Below are 13,319 nucleotides of genomic sequence, written 5' to 3'. Positions count from 1 at the left end.
GTACATAGAAGTGCACAGAAGCACACACATGCATGCATGCACATGCATGTTAGTTGTATTTTTTATAATGCTGAGAATGTTTTCATGTTCTCTATTTAACTATCTCGTTTGTAAAGGAAATACTTGTTCATTTTCTAAAATACTAACCATTTTTAAGATGTCTGTACTTTTCACGGACTGTTAATTGGAGAGCAAGACAGATTACAATGATGGATAGGGGAGGGCGGGATTTTCCTGTCATACATGTTCTGCGTACCTCCATTTGCTGAACATAGACAAAGAAGAAGAAAGAAATCACTGAGCGATAATTGCAATAAAAACTTTCAATGCTAACTTCACATTTTGTAAACTGTTATTCTAGGTTCAAAATGTAAAAGGGGCTGGTTGATAGTGGTGCACACCTTTAATCCCAGCATCTGGAAGGCAGAGGCAGGTGAATTTCCAAGCTAGAGGCTGGCCTCATCTAAAAAGTAAGTTTTAGGACATCCAGGCTACACAGAGAACCCCTGTCTCAAAAATAAAAACACAAACAAATAACCCCCCCCCCCAACAACAACAACAAACCTAAAAACTGAAAAGGAATATTGAGGATCTTGAATCAAAATACAGTCCATGTTGTTGATAGGCTATTTATCTACAGGTGCAAAGTTTACTACTAATAAAATTATTTTTCATGTTTGTGTGTACAGTGTTATGCATCTGCTTATATACAATTTGTGAGGATATTTTTGTCTTATCTAAATGTCAACTGTTTTATATATCTTAAAATTATCAATTCATATTTTAATGAAGTGATTGCTGATTTAAAATCAGAGTGCCATAACATATATATGTTTACAAGTTCTTTATGGAAAATAACATCATGCTATCGACTGAATTAGTTATTTAACGTTCATGTGGCTATCCTAAAGTTTATAGACTAAAGAATCTCTTTAAACTCATACGGTTTGGGTTTGATTCTACATCATCTAATAACAGCGATAAATATCTTGATGATCTGTTTGTAGCTTGTGTAAGCAACATTCTATGTGAACAATAAAAATTTATAGTGACCCTGGGGAGACTATAATCAAGCAGGTGTTTATATTTATACTAATGCCAATATTGTACAATTATGAACACTATTCATACTATATTGAAAAATAATAGGCAATAAATGAAAAAATTCATACTTAAAACTTTCATTTAATAAATTTTACACGAAGAGCTTATATAGTTACTATAATGTATTTTCCTAACAGGGGAGGACTTTAAGGTTTGAGAAACAAAAACTGTTCTCACTTGTCGAATCAACCTTAAAATCAGAAATTCAGGCAAGTCGGTGTGGTTTAAAGAATAATTGTTTTCAATTCTCAGAGAGTTAAGAATATATTTCAAAATAATGTAATACATCCATTTTCATTCTTGATGCCAGAAATTGAAGCAAAGCAGTTTAAGGGCATATCTAGTGTCTGTAAGAGGTCATTGAAATATCCAATCAATTTTTCAACTAGTTTGTAATTTGAAATCACACACTTTTTTTTTTTACATGTGTCAAGTGCTTCATTTTGTAAATACCAATGTGAATCAATGAAAGGAACATCAAATAGTAAATCAAATACACAGAAAACTTATACCATATAATAATACCATACTCTGAAAACAATTTAAAATATGTTTTTGGAGAAATGAATTATCTTTATTTCCTAGTAATAGTATTGTGCAGTTGCTTCTCTAATAAAAAGCAAGGAAGTCAGGCCTCAAATGTTTATTTTGATGTAGTATAGATCTTAACAGACTAATATCTATCTATAGACAAAACTATTTTTTATATTTTCATTAATATCATTGATTATTTTATTTTTCCTTATTCTTGTTTCCTATCTCCTTACATAGCAAAACAGTAATAAATTAATTCAAGAATGGAATTTCACAATTAGAATTTTTTTAAAAATACCAACAAAAGAAAACAATTTGGTACTCCTTATGTTTACAGTCTTTAGCATCAGCCACAGTCTCATTTTCATGAGAATCTCTGCTCTTGGCATGGCAGGGACTCCTTGGTCCACTAAGCCAGATAGGGCTCCATGGAGAGGGTGATGTTTTCTACACAACATGGAAATTAGATATGGAGTGGTTGTAATGAGTGTTTGTATCAGTACAATCCCTTGGTGTTCATTTTCTTTCAGGTAATGTTATTTTAATTAGTACCAAATGCTCATATCCAATTTTTCTGCAGTGGACATTGCAACAAATAAGATGTGAGGGGAAAAAAGAGCATAAAGATTTTGTTTATCAGCTCAAGAATTAAGATTTTATTACAAACCACAGGTTGAATCTGAAACTGATTTGGTACCTCCTTTATCCCACATCACTTTAGGTTCTGATATCATACTAATTGTGTAATGTCTATAGTGGTCCCAGTCACTTAATATGGCCATATAAGTTAATGTGTATGCTCAAAGCATTGTGACTGTTTTCCCTTTATTCATATTTAATGAAATGTGGTAATAGACAGGTTCTCTAGAGATATACAACTTTAAAAATGGCGCACGGACCAGTATTGCTGTCATCTACTTAAAGCTTTAGAAATGCCATCTTGCACCAGCCAAGGAAAATAATGGCAGTAAACTTCGGACCCCTACCCAGACCTAGCCGATGGACAGGACATTCTCCACCGTTGAATGGAGAGTGAGGTCTGATTTTCACATGTTCTCTGGTGCCTCATATTTGACCACGTTCCCTGGATGGGAAGGCCTGGTGGCACTCAGAGGAAGGATAGCAGGCTACCAAGAAGAGACATGATACCCTATGAACATATACAGGGGGAAGAGGTCCCCCTCAGTCACAGACACAGGGGAGAGGAGTAGGTGGGAAGCAGGAGGGAAGGAGGGAGAAATGGGAGGATACAAGGGATGGGCTAACAATTGAGATGTAATATGAATACATTAATAAAATAAAATTTTAAAATATGCAAAATTTACCTATATGTGTTATAATAAAAATATTTTGGAAGAAAAAAAAAGAAACGCCATCTTATCCTATTATCTCATGCTTATCTGTCCAATAAGGTGAATCATAATCTGCATTTCATCAAAAACCACAGATGAATAAGGGCTTCTATGTAATCTTTATGCAGTGTGGCTGTCTTAAATTTTGTACACTAATCACACAAGTTTAAATGCAAGCTTGCGTTAAGGCTCACAAAGTAATGAGTTGGGTAGCCAGAGAGGAATTATGATGTAGAGAAAAAAGGCCTGTACTAATAGATGGAGGAAACAGTAGCCTACCTAGAAATAAAGAAATTTTCATCAGAGTGAAAGAAATAAAATAAAGAAAAATCTATCAATTAGCATATATATAATTTAAAGGGGAATTTAATGTTGATTATTAGTATAAGAACTGTTTCATTTAAATTTTACAAAAGTGATGATGTATATTGATTGATTATATATCATTAGAAAAGATAACTGCGCCTGTTTTCCTGGAGGCTTGCTGGCACCAAAGATAACCAGACAGGAGCCTAGAATTACAGTCACCAATGGGGCTTCACCCAGCAACTGATGGAAACAGATGCATAGATCCACAGCCAAACATTAAGCTGAGCTTGGGAAAATCCTGTGGAAGATGGGGAGGAAGGATTGAAGGAGCCAGAAGGGTCAAGCCAATGGACAGAACACTCCCCACAGTAGAGTGGAGAGTGGGATATTACTTTCTCACATACTCTGGTGCCTCACCTTTGACCATGTCCCCTGGACGGGGAGACCTGGTGGCACTCAGAGGAAGGACAGCAAGTTACCAAGAAGAGACTTGATACCCTATGATCATATAGAGGGGGAGGTAATCCCCCTCAGGAACAGTCATAGGGGAGGGGAATAAGGGGAAAAGAGGAGGGAGGGAAGAATGGGAGGATACAAGGGATGGGATAACCATTGAGATGTAACAAGAATAAATTAATAAGGAGGGGAAAAAAAAGTAAAAAAAAAAAAAAAAAGAAAAAGAAAACCTACAGAATCAACTAACCAGGGGATATAGGGGGCTACTAGAGACTGAACTGCAACCAGAGAATATGCATGGGATGGAACTAGGTCCCCTACACTTATGTAATAGTTGTGCAGCTCAGTTATCACATGGGACACCTAAAAACAGGCTGTCTCTGACTCTGCTGCCTTAGGGTCCCTTTTCCCTAACTGGGTTGCCTTCAACCCAGTTGAAGAGGAGTTGCTCTTCAACCCAGATTCAAAAGGAGATGATGTACTTTGCAACTTGAAATGCCAAGGCTGGTTGATATCCATGGGAGGCCTTCCGTTTTCTGAGGAGAAGAGGAGAAGGGGTAGATGTGGGAGGCATGCAGAGATAAGGATAGGAGGGAGGGGAAGCTGCAATCAGGATGTAAACTAAATAAATAAATAAATGACTTAATTTTAAAAAAGAAAGAAAATGAAGTGGTCTGCTTCCCCTCCAGAGAAAGCTATGTCAAGCTACTCCTCACTGGTCCTAAAAGTAGCTTGCATAATGAACATCTTTCTGCAAATCTTTTCACCTCTTCATAATACTGTTTTCAGTGTCATCAAGTTATATATTTTTAATTAGTGCTCCTAAAAAAGCTGTTTCTGTGATTGGATGAGAGAAAACAGTTATTTTCTTACAATATAAGATGGTTATTGATCATCTGGGTGTGAGAAATGTTTCCTTTCTCACAACGAGTTTTCCTAAACAGAGTTAAAAACCTGCTGACTGGTCAAAATAAGAGTACTTATGAAAATAATTTCCCAGTTAGTGTATTTAAATACTGAACGTAAGAATAATGGACAGTTGTAGGGGATTCATGTTTGCAGGATGAGCTACCAGTTGGCAATTAGTGACGCTGTATAACACCCTGGTGACACAGGCATCTTTTATTGCTGCCATTTTTGTGGATGCAAAAAGACAACAGAGAGTAATCAGCCTTTGTCATCAGGGAGCTACACAATCAGCATCAGCAGAATCTTGAATTTTTTGAGTGTCTACAGTGATGCAGGAGGTCCTGGCGTGTCACAGCTGGGTAGGATGGAGTCATTCAGTCTTCTTGCCCCTTAGTTCTTCCTTTGTTAAATGATATATGTAACAACATTTACTTTAAATGGCTGCTGATAAGTTTAATTACTAAGCATACATAAACATTTCAAAGTACCTGGTATATAATGGATCAGCAATTATTGTCTATTAATTATTGGCTACATGTCTGTTTCTGTGATGGGGATATACTAATAAAGAAAATAAATCTCTTCCCTCATTTGGTTTTATTCTCATTGTCAACAGGACCTTCTCTCAGCTTATGGATACTTGTGTGGGGGTCTTGCTTATGAACACACAAAAGCAGAAAGCTCTTGAAACACTCACACACATTCTCTTTCATCTTTAATTGTTAGATATAATTTTACTGTGAGTGAATGTTTCTCAATTTCCAATACAGGAGTTCTAAGCAAAAAACAAAACAAAAAACAAAAAACAAACCATTTCCCCAATTCAGCTATTTATGATACGAATGAAAAGAAAAAAATCACTAAGAAAAGCAAGAACACACATATAAGAAAGAAGTATCTTTGGCAGAATAGCAAGAAAAAGAGAGAAGAGGACTGAGGAGGTGAAACTGGTGTGTGTGTGGTTATGGGTGGAAGTTTGTATCTAAGTGCTTATGTGAGCAAAACAGGTAAAATGAGAAGACAAAGCAATAGAAAAATGCTGTGGTTTTAATGTTTGCCTTATAGTAGTATTAGAGGCCCAATAAAGGAAAGATGCTTCCTCATGGCCAGTGGAGTGGATTCTACTGCTGGTGTGGGTAGGGACTTAACATGACAAACTACTGAAAGTTTTAATGCCATGTCAAGAAGGTGTGTTCAATGCCTTCTTCTCATTTTACCCCTTCCATTCTAATACCAGGGCATATCCTCCCCCTGGAAGATGCAGCATTCGGGTAGCATCTTAGAAGTATTGATTAGACCCTTAGAATGCAGATAGAATCCGCCCTGGCCATATATATATATGTATATATATATATATATATATATATATATATATATATATATATATATATATATATGGAAATACAAGTAAGAATGGCTAGAGGATGGAAGGAATTTTGACAGTCAAGGAGAAGATATAGGTTATTGTAAATAGAACATTAAGGGAGACTGAGTGGATTCGCAAATGCAGAAGATAGGGAAAGTTTGATGGTTCCAAATTCTCTGAGATAGTTGTGCTCTGAATGTGGACAGAAAGGCCATTCTGATAAAGTAACAGAAGAAGAAATAGGAAGAAACTGGAGAAAAGGCCATTCTTATTATAAACTAGCAAAAAACTTCAGCTGAATTGTGTTCATGCCCATGGCATATAGAAAGTAGAATTTAAGAACGGATGAACGTGAATATTTGCTGCAAGAAATATACGAACTATAAAGCCTTAGGGTGCTTTGTGGCTTCTTTTAGCTACATATTTTAAATTCGTAAAAAATGACATAAAAGTAGAAGTTGCAATCAAAGGGGAAACAGAATTTAAGGACTTGAAGGATTTTTGCCTTGGCCATGTAGTAAAGAATGAATAGTATTTCAACAGATCAAGCTAATGGATTAGGCCAGAAGGTGACCTTCTAATGGACTGAATGATGGCAGAACCTACACGTGGGGCAATGGAAGAATGGCCCCAAGCCCAACAGCAGGTAGATGACACCAGTGTTTCACTTCTCAGTAGTAGGGAGCAGGTCTATAGAAAGGAAGTATGTCAAGCAAGAGGTACCAAGCATCCTTAGGATACTGTGGATCAGCTAGATGCCCAGGACTCTCTCTCTTTCTCTACCTCTCTGTCTCTGCCACTGTCTCTCTCTTTGTGTGTTTCTGTGTCTCTGTCTGTCTCTCATACACTCTGAGAACCAGATTTCAAACTTCCTCATTTCTAGTAGTAGAAGTAAGTTTTTAGCCACTATAAACTCCCTGTCCTAAGCTATCTGCTATAGCAGCATAAAGATTTGTAGGTTTGGTATATAAAAGAGAGTGTGAACTTTTGTGACTTGAAATTTTGCATCCTTTTCATGTGAAGGCTGAGGTAGTATCAAGATAATATATCTAGGCTCTCACAGTAGATTCTGACTCTAGGTGAAAGACAAGGAAAAACAAAAAATTGTAAAAGTTAACTTTTGTAATCTTCATAATTTTCATTTTGTATAAAGGTAGTGTTCACTTGACTTTAATGAAAATGAAATCTTTTTTATTATGAAATATAAAAGTAAGACTTGGGGAGTATAATTAACTTACTAGTTATAATCAACAAAGTAATACCTTTACTTTTCTATATTATATTCTCAGTATGTAATTAAGGATACAAGCACATGTCTGCATTCACAGACACACAGAAAAAGGAAGAGATAGTGATATTTATATCCACAATGTATGTATCTAGGTATCTATCTATTTACCATTTTTTCTTTTTATTTTTTTTGCAGTTTCTTTTTCTTTATTTTTTTATTATTAATTTATTCATATTACATCTCAGTTGTTAGCCCATCCCTTGTATCCTCTCATTCCTCCCTTCCTCCCACTTCCCCCCTACTCCCCTCCCCTATGTCTGTGTCTGAGGGGGACCTCCTCCCCCTGTATACGCTCATAGGGTATCAAGTCTCTCCTTGGTGACCTATTGTCCTTCCTCTGAGTGCCACCAGGCATCTCCATCCAAGGGACATATTCAAATATGGGGCACCAGAGTTTGTGTGAAAGTCAGATCTCCTTCTCCACTCAACAGTGGAGAATGTCCTGTCCATTGGCTAGTCTGGGTAGGGGTTCGAGGTTTACTGCCTATATTTTCCTTGGCTGTTGCCATAGTTTGCAGAGGACCCCAGGGCCCAGACTCGCCTGTAGTTTTCCAGGACCCGCTGGATTCTTCTATTTCCTCATTCTCCCAGCTCACACCTAAAGTCTCAATAGGATGTCCTCCCCTCTTACCCACTTTCCTGGTAGGTACAGTTTTTCATGGGGACGTACAACTTGGACTAGTGTCTCGATATAAGTGAGTATATACCATTTAGTTCTTTTTGCTTCTGTGTGAACTCACTCAATATGACAATTTCTAGTTCAATCCAAAGACCTCAACCTAAAACCAGAGACATTAACCCAGTTAGAGGAAAAAGTGGGGAAGAGTCTGGAACACATAGGCACAGGAGACAACTTCCTGAACAGAACACCAACAGCCCATGCCTTATCATCAACAATTAATAAATGGGACCTCAGGAGGCTGAGAAGCTTCTGTAAGGCAGGTGACACTGTCAAGAGAACAAAGCGACAGCCTACAGACTGGGAAAAGATCTTCATCAATCCTTCATCTGATAAAGGTCTAATATCCAAAATATATAAAGAACTCAAGAAATTAAACACCACCAAACCAAATAACCCAATAGAGAAATGGGGCACAGAACTACACAGAGAATTCTCAACAGAGGAATATCAAATGGCTGAGAAACACTTTAAGAAATGCTTAACCTCCTTAGTCATCAGAGAAATGCAATACAAAACGACACTGAGATTCCATCTTACACCCATCAGAATGGCTAAGATCAATAACTCAACTGACACCACATGCTGGAGAGGGTGTGGAGAAAGAGGAACACTCCTTCATTGCTGGTGGGAATGCAAACTAGTACAACTACTTTGGAAAGATATCTGGCACTTTTTCAGAAAAATGAGAATAGGGCTTCCTTAAGACCCAGCTATTCCACTCCTTGGAATATACCCAGAAGATGCACTACCACACAACAGGGACATATGCTCAACCATGTTCATAGCTGCCTTATTCATAATAGCCAGAACTTGGAAACAACCTATGTGTCCCTCAGTAGAAGAATGGATAAAGAAACTGTGGTACATATACACTATGGAATACTACTCAGCTATTAAAAACAAGGAATTTCCATTTTTCTTTCTATCAACCTATCTATCATCTTTTTATCTAGCTAGAGAGAAAAGTGATAGCTAACTCTCAGTTTTTATTTTAGAATTTAAAAATGTCTCAAATTATAAGAGATTACCTTTACTAACCCTTATTTCATAGGTAAACAACAACAAATAGCCTAAGGCAGGAGGTATAGTACCACCATATAAATGAGGATCTGCTTTTAACACCCATTAATGTAACAAAAGATTGTTTATAAAGTAAATTTTAAGTTCTGAGATTCACTAAAATTTTTGTACCTAATGGCTAATGATTCCTTCTAATAAATCATGTTCTATAAGAAAGGATGCTGAGCATAGCCATGTGTTGCTTGGGTTCAGGTATTTGTAGATTAATAATAATTAATAATAATAATTAATAATAAGTAGATTAATTTTTTCTTGATTTACAATGAATGTATGGTAAACAACCAGAACTTAACAGAACAGCCCAAGTCCCTCGGAAAATTGTGGAAATATTGCTGCTCTGTGGATTAATTACAGGCATCATGACAGAGCAACTTTGAGTGAAAGATAATGTATAGTCTAAATGTCATGGTACTGGCACAAAAACCTGAAAAGAACCTTCATGTTAACTGTTTTCCAACATCTCCTTGAGCAGTTTGGTACCTTACTCAACAGTTTATATTCCAACAGATCACCTAAATAAGCTCTTCACATCCCCTTTGTTTTAAAGACTTAAATCAGACATTTTCTTTATGAATCTAAGCTTATACAACTGTAATCCCTAGGAGAGAAACAGAGAAGTTTCTTTTTTTTTTTTTTTGAGTCACTCGTATGCTTCCACTAAACTCTGTAACTACAGGTCAACTTGAACCAACTATGGAAGCCTGCCTTCTTTGTCTACAGAGAATGCTCTCTGAGAAGTTATTAAGATTCCAGAGATTGTCCTAATCACCATGAGTTTGATCAACGTCTCCCTCCACAGTCCTCCTGCTCTCATTCTCAGTTCTCCTAAAAAACAATTTTTAATCATTTTCACGCACGCGTGTGCCCACATACACTCACATGCACACATGCTTCAAGTGCATCTTTTGGTCAAATAATTACTAATAAATATTAAAACTACCTATGGGCTATGTATAAAAGTTTATTTTATTTCCTCAGAAAAGAGGATGAAATGAGTTCCCAAGGCCTTTCTAGCTCTTTCTGAACTCTTGCTGACTGGTTTAACTCAGCTGTTCTTGTCTAAACTCCTCTATAAGCTGATTGATTCAAACTGGCTTCTCTTGGCTTCTGACTAAATTGCACTCCTAAGTCTCAAACTAATTCTGTCAATATGTTTCCTTCTCATTCTCTGGCTCATTCTGTCTTCACCTGTGTCTAGCTTGTTCTCTTTGCAACCTGTCTCTGTAAAACTGTCCTGGTAAGAAACACTAGGTAAAAGTCCTCCCTTTTCTCTCCCTTTGTTACTTTTAAGTAGCCTCCTTTTCCTGCCTTGTTTCATGAGAGTTGGGAGTATCCTACCTCTGACTCATTCTGTCAAAATTTTTTCTGATTCATCACTTTGTCTGCCTCTTAATTAGATGTCACTTTCAAACATGCCTGGTTTCTTCTATAATTGAACCTTACCTTAATTGTTTGGGATTAAAGGAGTGTACTAAGGACATGCTTGTATTCCAGGCAGATCACACTGTGATCTAGAGTATGTCTGCATTCCAGATAGATCACATAGGTCTAGAAGGTGGTTGAATGTGATCCCTTGCCAGAGCAGCCATGTTGGAATAAAATTCCTCTATACCCCAGGCATATATTTGTCTATTCATACCAATGTATATTTACTATAGATCCCTGTCTTTTTCTCCTTCTGTATGACCTGTCCAAGTTTCCTTGTCATTTCACCAAAAACCAACCATTGAAACAGACATAGGTTTCTATTCTTCCTATATACCTCATTTACATGTACATCTTCACACAAATGCACACATATTGGAGAATACTTGTATTCTAACTGTAGACACTACTTATGTTTGTATTTTTAACTAAATATTATTTAAGCTACCACTAATGAGGAATATAATTTTAATGTATTCTACTGTAAGCTTTCCCAGTGAATATTCATAAAATTGCTTTCTCAAGAGGAAAAAACTGTATTATAGATGTAGATATATAAAGTGCAATTTTAGAATTTGACACTATAATAGTGAACATGTAATACTCAGTCATTTTGTGCTTTATTTGCAAGATTGTGATATTTTAACATTTTTGTTTCTTTGTCTGAATACTCATATTTATGAAGAGAAAGGCACTTTACTTGTTTGTGCCATTCTTGTATTCTCTTGTGCTGTTATCCCACATTATACCACAGGCTAAGAATATTTTCCTAAGGCTTACCTAATTGGCTTTTTAGAATACTGATGTGGTGTTTTTACCTTTGGGTCTGTTTATAATTAATCTTTAGAGCACTAGAAAGTTGGTATAATCATTTCCATTCTGGTAAATGTGACTTTTAAATAAAAGAGATGTATTGACTTTTTTTTTCTAGCTGGAAGCATAAGAGATATAGTCAGAATATGACTTAGAAATATTTGACTCCAACCATATATTCAATTTGTTATCTCTGGGTTATTAGCATATTTTATAAAACAAATACATTTTAAAGGAGTTTTTTCCAACTTCAAAGTAAAACTTAAGGCACACTAGAAGTCAATATAGAGGTCATGTTAATTAGTACAATTTAGTGATCATCAGATTTCAATAAAATGAACGTGACCCTTTTTTCCTGATCATGTCCTATTTTTATTCGGGAGCATTGCAGGTTATATCCAAATTCAATTCTCTAAAGTGCAAATGACCATAAAAAGATCTAGTAGTATTTTCCTGTGTGCGAAATATAACACAGAATACATTTCTAAAAGACAAACATTTTTATTTTGAAAATCCTATTGTATATATGTGTGCATGTTGTTTCTTGGATAAATAGACATTGTGGGAACATGGAGATCTGTTTCAGCTTCTGGGACACACACACACACACACACACACACACACACACACACACACACACTTTATTTGACCACATGTGGCTAGCCTATGAATATTAAGCCCTTTTTTCTTGATTCAAACTATGTTAGCTCAGCTGTAAAGTAGCTTCCATTTCTATTCCTCCCCTGGATTTTTTCTGGGAAGATTTAACGTGCTTATGATTTGCGCCCCCTCAGACTTAGAGAATGACAACCCGCTATAGGCTGCTTTGGCATTCCAGTGAACAACACTAGTAGAACACCAAATGAAAGGAAGCCCTGTATCTTCCCAAGACCAGAGCTCTGATTCTTATACTGAACTGTCTTTAACCACGGAAGACGAACTGCTTAGCACAGAAGATGTGATTGAGTGGTGAACACGTAGAGTTCTGAGGAAACTTGACACAATCCACTATCTCCACTTTGAATACATTCATTTCTTCTGGAATCCATTCTGGAATTATCTATATCTACTGTTTCCCTTCCTGTCATGAATACAGAGATTAAATTCCAACCATTGGGGCAGCCATTTAGTCTCATATATCCTGTGTCTTCTATAGAAACAAGCATACTAATAAATCTATATGCCTTTTTACCTGCAAACTCATGGTCAGGTATTTCACAGATAAAAAATGCAAATCTTGAGTGGGAAAGTTTAAATATTTCTTTGTTTATAACAAGTTCTAGATGTATAAGTCATATTTTTCCTATAGTAAACTATCTTACCCTAAATAAAATAATGATCTGTCTTCATTAATATTTTCAAAGTATTATAATGGTAGTACAATGAACATATCAGAAATGACTGTGCAATAGGTATGCCAAAAATGTCATAATGGTAAATGGCAGGGGGCAGGGAACAGCACAATGGAGAGTTTAATAAAGTAAAGGATGTGTATGATTTGGGAAACTATAATAATTAAGGATAATTCAAAAAAAAGAAAATGAAAATCAGATTGATTTTTCCTTATATTTTTGGTTGTGAGCCTAGCCTTTAATGGCTGAGCCATCTCTCCAGCCCTGATTTTTTAAGTGAAGTTGGCCTCACTAGCTTTTTACAAAGTGAAACAGTTGACCTGAATATGAAGACAACATTTAGTCCATTTATCTTTTCAATCACTCTTTCCAAACTATGTTGGACTATGATGTTAAACCTACTGGCCAAAGATCTGTGCTGCCCGCTCACTTATGTTGTAGTAATTCAGTCTTGCTGTTCCTTCTCAATAGCATTTTAAACAATTTTAGAAAAATGAAACTGTAAGTTGAGAAAATTATCAATTATCACTATATTATAAACCTCCGTAGAGTAGGCCCTGAAAAACATGAGCATCTGGTACCCTCTACTTTAATGTGGCATAAAACAAGATAAACTAATGAAGAAGTTACGAGCACAATGGGATGG

The 13,319-nt window shown here is 36.1% G+C and overlaps 1 protein-coding gene across 5 annotated transcripts in view; it reads right to left on the bottom strand.

The window, feature by feature from the left end:
* The window catches only part of EPHA6 (EPH receptor A6), an 896,620-nt gene that overhangs the window by 334,043 nt on the left and 549,258 nt on the right, over positions 1 to 13,319 (bottom strand). The window contains exon 1 of one of the 5 annotated variants that reach the window (XM_084801067.1): positions 148 to 265. The exons of the other annotated variants lie outside the window; for them this stretch is intronic. The gene's annotated coding sequence lies outside the window, so the exon portion shown is untranslated. Of the gene's footprint in view, positions 1 to 147; positions 266 to 13,319 lie in introns of those variants that run through there. 5 annotated transcript variants of the gene reach the window in all.

This window comes from Acomys minous (genome assembly GCF_964271855.1).
Source record: "Acomys minous genome assembly, chromosome: 11".
In the NCBI taxonomy this organism is placed as follows: Eukaryota; Metazoa; Chordata; class Mammalia; order Rodentia; family Muridae; genus Acomys; species Acomys minous.
Note: the sequence above shows the minus strand (reverse complement) of the source record. Positions and strands in the feature narration are given on the sequence as shown.